Source organism: Schistocerca serialis, chromosome 4, assembly GCF_023864345.2.
Source record: "Schistocerca serialis cubense isolate TAMUIC-IGC-003099 chromosome 4, iqSchSeri2.2, whole genome shotgun sequence".
NCBI classification, from domain to species: Eukaryota; Metazoa; Arthropoda; class Insecta; order Orthoptera; family Acrididae; genus Schistocerca; species Schistocerca serialis.
Genome location: NC_064641.1, coordinates 861,641,387 through 861,648,370, shown reverse-complemented (window position 1 = coordinate 861,648,370; position 6,984 = coordinate 861,641,387). Strand labels below are relative to the sequence as shown.

The 6,984-nt window shown below is 39.6% G+C and overlaps 1 pseudogene; it reads right to left on the bottom strand.

Annotated features, from left to right (window-relative positions):
* Positions 1-433: 433 nt before the first annotated feature.
* Positions 434-551, bottom strand: LOC126475800 (5S ribosomal RNA; annotated as a pseudogene).
* Positions 552-6,984: the final 6,433 nt, after the last annotated feature.

Here is a 6,984-nt window from a genome sequence, read left to right as displayed (position 1 = left end):
AATTACTGATGATCTTTTTCAGAATTTAAACAGTGGCTTTGCTGACTGTTGAAATTGTTATTGTGTATGTAACTTAGACGTGTCCTGATGGTTTGTTACGATCGACTGGGGTGGAGTTGTACGCGCGTCTCGAGTGTGGTGTTTGTATTCTGTGTTTCCAGTTGTCTGAATCCTATTTTCGACCTTCTCTGAATGTAGCAGAAACGCGTTAATATCTTTACTCCTAATAATTTACATGTGTCCACTCTGTCTACAGGCCACAAGTGGCCCATCAGGACCATCCGACCGCCGTGTCATCCTCAGAGGAGGATGCGGATAGGAGGTCAGCACACCGCTCTTCCGGTAGTTATGATGGTATTCTTGACCAAAGCCGCTACTATTCGGTCGAGTAGCTCCTCAGTTGGTATCACGAGGCTGAGTGCATCCCGAAAAATGACAACAGCGCATGGCGGCCTAGATGGTCACCCATCCAAGTGCCGCCCACGCCAGACAGCGCTTAACTTCGGTGATCTCACGGGAACCGGTGTAGCCACTGCGGCAAGGCCATTGCCCTAATAATTTACATCCACAGTCGAATTTTGGAAACCACTGTGGACAGCGGAGGGTCCTTCCAGTCGTATCACATATTAGGATTTTTTTCTTCGTGCACGAAATGACTGAAGCACAGCAGAGGGGAACAGCTCGTAGCATAGATATGGATATTGTGATAACTATATATATATATACATATACATATATATATATATATATATATATATATATATATATATATATATTTACTTTGGACTGCTACAGGGCTCAAACTGTTTCACTCCGCTGTGTTTTAATAACTTAATTCAAATTCCTCATCAGCACTCTTATGACGAAGAAGGGAAGAACGTACAACAACACAGCGTCTTTTGTTTCAGAGAATATGACTCTATGAGTAATATATATGTAAATATATGTTTTTTCAAGCAAATTTTTAGCTTTTTGCCATATAGTGCCTCATATATGACACTTGTGAATGTGCTGGTCGCAACAGTGTGTTACACTCTATTGTTTCATCACCACCTTACGCTTCTGCAATCTTTGCAGTTGTTAAACTTGTCATGGAACTCGTTGAATCGTTAGCCATGGACATCTGACTGCGCCTGTGTAGATAACGAGACATTTTTATCACAAGGAGGTACATACACACCATCGGCTGTAAGCTGCTATTTGTAAAGAGCTTTTTTTTTTGTTTTGTTAGTTTAAGTGTAGGGTCTGCCAGTTCACTTTTGTGAAATATCTAGCGGTATGTATATCTCGATTTACATAAAAATAAACATTATTATAGGCATGAAAAGGACTTAATTGTTTGTGAATAGCTTCCCATATTTTTTAAAATTAATTTATGATTATTATTATGTGCGATTAGACCCTCTTGGATCGCACAAAGCTTCTTGGTTGTTTTTCCTTTTTTCCACACTGGTCTCATTTTTTCTGCATGGGCTCTCTTCCTTTCCTCTGTCCATTTTTTTCCTGCTTTCTTCGGAGCTTCTTTCTCTGGCTTAACTTCCCGCTTGTCAACTTTCTGCTTAAATACCTTTCTGTCAAAAATATCGGAATAATTTATCTGAGCTTTCTGTAGGTCCTTTTTGACCTCTTGTATCAAGGGCATAGTTTTAAGTCGTCCTTCTATGTATTTAAGAATTTTGTGTGTAGGTCTTGTTTTGGGAACCCTAGAGACGTTCTCATAATGTCTGCTGCAAGGTTGGACAATTTCTGTTGTATTGGCCCTAGTATCTTTCTGATGATTTTACATTATTCCTTTAATAAATTTTCTAGGTCACCTTTTATGTGGACTGTCAGGGTTTCTCTGGCATGCTGTATTATAGTGACTAGTTTTAGTGTTTGCGGACAAACATTTTTTATTTTACACCTTGTCAATTCTTCCGTAGGCTCTCTTTAGTTTTTGGAGGGGAATGTTTTGAGCGAGTGGGACTCTATTCACATAACCGTATTTTGTAGTCAAGTTTTGGGGGTCAGTTTTTGTGGCGATGAACTCAGACTTTAGGAAAGATTTTTGCAGACGAACTGTCTCTGCACATTCTTTAAAGGTTTCAACCAGTTCGATTGTTGTTATCTCATCATCCGCTAGTAAGACTAAGCTGTCAGCAAAAGCTAAACTTGAAATTCTTATGTCATCCTTGACTCGCCCCATCTGTATATGTTTCCAGCAGTTTTATTCTTGAATTATTTTTCCCATTCGCGGATGACCTTGTCCAGCACAAGGCTGAGTAGGAGAGGAGACAAAACATCACCTTGTCGGAAGCCAGTTTTAATCAGGAAGGCCTCGGATATTTCACCCACGAATTTCACCCTGGAGGTAGTATCAGTCAATGTTTATTTGATGAGGTTAAGAGTTTTTGGATCTAACCCTTGTTCTTCAAGTATATAAAACGTGTTTCTTGGTCAACTGAGTCGCATGCCTTTTTAAAGTCAACAAACGTGCAAATTATTGAGCTGTTTCTGACTACTTTGTATTTCAGCACGGTCTTTAGATTGAAAAATTGTTTTGTATATTATCTACTGGGGCGAAAGCCACCTTCGTATTCACCAATTTTGTTTTCCAGTTGCTCTTGTGCTCTTTGAAGAAGACGGGCTGATAGAACTTTGTATGCGACCTGAAGTAGGGATATGCCTCGATGATTTTTTACATCAGATTTGTTTCATTTTTTGTGTAACGTATGCATAAGCGCACATTTCCATTCCTGGGATAATTTTTCTATCTCCCGAATATCTGCAATGATTTGGGTTAACTCTCTGAGAGAATTTGGCCCTAGAGTTTTCAGTAGCTCAGCAAGAATCCCATCTTCACAAGATGTTCTATTGTTTTTTAATTTAACAACGTGGTTATGAAGTTCTTATGAATTTGTTGGTGGGGACGATTCAGGATGCGTGTATGTAGGTCTTTCTTTAGGGACTCTCGAAAGTGGTTCCGGACAATTAAGGAGTGTTGAAAAACAATGTGCCAGTTCCTTGAAGTTTGCTTGATTAGTGAGTGCAAGTTTTCCGTCAGATTTCTTGAAACATATATTTTGTGGGCTGTATCCGCGAATTTTTTCTGAAAAAGTTCTGCAGAAATCTCGTGAATTGTAGTTGCGAAGTTTTCTTCGATTAAGTTCAGTATTTTCTTTTGGTGTGCCTAATGATTTTCGCCACTTATTTCCTAGTTTCATAACAGTATTGAAGATTTTCCGGTGTTTTCTTTCTGTTGTAGTTAAGAAAAACCTTTTTTTCGTTTTTCCAAAGCTTTATCACACGCTGTATCCCACCATGGATGTTTTGTGTGTTTCTTCAGGGGGACTAAATCTTTAGCTTTCTGGATTATTTTACTGTGAAGTTTTCCCAAGTATCTGCCTGAACTTTTTCCTGTTCTTCTCCAAGCCTAGTTTCTTTGATTCTTCCGGTGTCAAATTTCTGCAGGTGCACTTCCTTGTGGTGTGGACTCTCTTTGGAGTAAATTTAATTTTTATTCGTGTTAGTTGTCTGAATTTATGTTTGCACCTCTATGAATTTGTATGTCATGAATTTCCTCCTGTGGGGGATACGAGATGGCAGCATGATCAAGCTGATATTCATCGAGCTCTTTTGTTGGGTATCTCCAGGTCTTTTGCACTTTTATTAATTTCTTTTTTATTAATTTATTTTATTAATTTATTTAAATATTTCATTTCCTGCATGAAAGACCACCTACTGAGAAAAGAAACACAATGTTGTTTTTTATCAAAATTTAAAGTAGTGCGAAATATAGGTTTAAAGATTTTGGGGACATATTAGAGACGGTTTTCTGTAGTGCTGCCTAGAACCTGAACCTGTTTTAAAAACCACTGAAGAGCGAGTATTAAAAAGTTTTGAGCCCTGCTGTGTGGAATTAACAAAATGCACAAGGTAAGGTGATTCAATGGCAAGAACAACAGGGTAAGAACTGCATTGCAGCGTTAAGTCATCACTGTCACACCCCAACTATTCTTAACACCAGACTGTCAACCTGCTGCGAAAGCAGCAAAAACGCTCCATTCTCTTTTTGGGAGAAGTGAATCGAATCGAAAATGGTTAATAAAAGAGACTGAGATTTATCTGTCTACATCTAGATTCACACTCTGCAAACCAGTGTGAAGAGTTAAGTAGAAGGCACTTTCAGTTACAGATTAGGATCTGTTATCGATCCATTTGCATTTTTGAAACTTTGCAAGTAAGCTTTCAAAGAATAAAAGGAGTTCTACTTTAAGCACTGCCAGCTTATATTCTTCAGCATTTCAGTTACTCGCTCCCATGAATAGAACGAACCTTGGACACTTAATGCTGCCCTTTTTTGTTACATTCAAGATCAGCTGTTAGTCCTACTTGGTACGGGTCCTACATACCTGAGACATATTTTAGGATGGGATGCACGAGAGATTTGTAAGCAATCTCTTTTGTTCAGCGACTGCCTTTACCCGGTCCAGTATTCTACCAGTGGACGGAAGTCCACCATTTGCTTTACCTATGACTGAGTGTATGTGGTCATTCCATTTCATGTTTACACTAATTGTTACTATTTATAGCTTTAATATAAAGTGAAATGATTCGCATGCAAAAGTAAACACCGAAGAAGGCCCGTAGTGCGACAGAAGACAACGAATGAGCAACTCCTTAAGCACTGTCGCATCATACAAGGGAGCGCAAGGGTCGCCACTTTTCATCTGAAACAACGCCGCTTTATCGGGACACGACGCCATGTTTACAAGACTTGACTTGACAAGCAAATAGCGGCGTCGCCACTATCTAACCAATCTCGATTGGCCCGTGTGTGGTCTCCGCGGCGACCTATATAATCACTTACGTGCAGACGGCAAGCGCGTTCCTTCATCGTTTGAGCAATACTACACCCAGGCAGGTAGGCCTGTATCAATATCTCTTGGAACTAGAAAATAACGCTCAATACGATTAAGCTATCGATAAGTCGTTAGTTTTTTAATGGACATTTAAATTCCGTCTTATGCAGTAGATAGTTCTTATGCCATATGTGCTCGGTTTACCGGCGTACGTTCCATTACCTTCTGTGCTGCGATCAATGTGTGACCTTTCACTGCCTCTCTCTTGAGTTAACTGTGCCACGCTGTACACAGTTAGTTCAGTTAAGTCCCGGCACTACATCGAAATAAAATACAAAGTGATATTAAAAACATATAATCGATTTAGATTTCAACATACAGATAATTCCTCCTCTCGTTAAACACTCGCAGCACCATACACATTCTACAAGAAGTTGGCGAAAGCTTCGACTGAAAAGTTGTTACGAATTTCCGTTAATTCTGCCGAATCGACGGAACAAGCTCTGAAAATTCTTCCCCTTGAAGATACGTTCCAGTTTCGGGAACAGCATGAAGTCTGCTGGGCCAAATCATACAAATACCAGCAATCATCCCCCCCCCCCCGCCCCCTCCGCAAGCAAAGATTTTTTAAAGAATTGTTCAGTTCCATGGACAAAACAGCTTCAAACGACCGACTACTTTAGAGATGAGTTAATGTGTTAAATATTTGACATTAACAATGTAAAACCACTGCCGTCGAAGACGAAAAACCAAAATTTTAGAAAAGGTTTGGAATTATGTTTAAAGTTTGTTGCAAGATGCTAACTGCTCTCATTCTCAAATATTGAATGAATACAATCTGGGTAATTTGGTCACCATTTTAAAATATTAAATTTGGTCAATAATTATGACAAATAATGAAAATCAAATTTTTGGCACCCCTGGAAGCCGCTAGATACTCAGGCGGGTTAGTGTAGCCGATCGGTAATGTTGATACGTTACTGTTACCTACTTTCAAGATCTTAAGCCAGTCTGTTCATCAATCGCCGATTCTATAGACCAGAGCATATTCCCCAAACAAACGCCAAGGAACTTCCAACTTTTTCTGCTGTACTACTTACAGAAACCAGATGGCACTTATAAGAGTTGAGGGGCACGAAAGGGAAGCAGTGGTTGAGAAGGGAGTGAGACAGGGTTGTAGCCTATCTCCAATGGTATTCACTCTGTGTATTGAGCAAGCAGTAAAGGAAATAAGAGAAAAAATTTGGAGTAGGAATTAATATCCATGAAAAAGAAATAAAAACGTCGAGGTTTGGCGATGACATTGTCATTCTGTCAGAGACAGCAAAGGACCTAGAACAGTGTCGAACGGAGTGGACAGTGTCTTGGAAGGAGGATATAAGATGAACATCAACAGAAGCAAAACGAGGATAATGGAATTTAGTCGAATTAAATCAGGTGATGCTGAGGGAATTAGATTAGGAAATGAGAGACTTGAAGTAGAAGATGAGTTTTGCTATTTGGGGACCAAAATAAGTGATGATGGTCGAAGCAGAGAGGATATAAAATGTAGACTGGCAATGGCAAGGAAAGCGTTTCTGAAGAAGAGAAATTTGTTAACATCGAGTATAAATTTAAGTGTCAGGAACTCTTTTCTGAAAGTATTTGAATGGAGTGTAGCCATGTATGGAAGTGAAACATGGACGACAAATAGTTTAGACAAGAAGAGAATAGATGCTTTCGAAATGTGGTGCTACAGAAGAATGCTGAAGATACGGTGGGTAGATCACTTAACTAATGAGGAGGTATTGAACAGAATTGGGGAGAAGAGAAATTTGTGGCACAACTTGACTAGAAGAAGGGATCGGTTGGTAGGACATGTTCTGAGGCATGAAAGGATCGTCAGTTTAGTATTGGAGGGAAGGGCGGAGGGTAAAAATCGTAGAGGGAGAGCAAGAGATGAATACACTAAGCAGATTCAGAAGGATGGAGGCTGCAGTAGGTGCTGGGAGATGAAGAAGCTTGCACGGGATACAGTAGCATGGGGAGCTGCATCAAACCAGTATCTGGAATGAAGACCGCAACAACAACAGCTGTCTACATTTGTCAAGATCAACAACGGCCCTGTAATACTCTTTCGGAAAAATTCAAAGGGTTTCTTTAT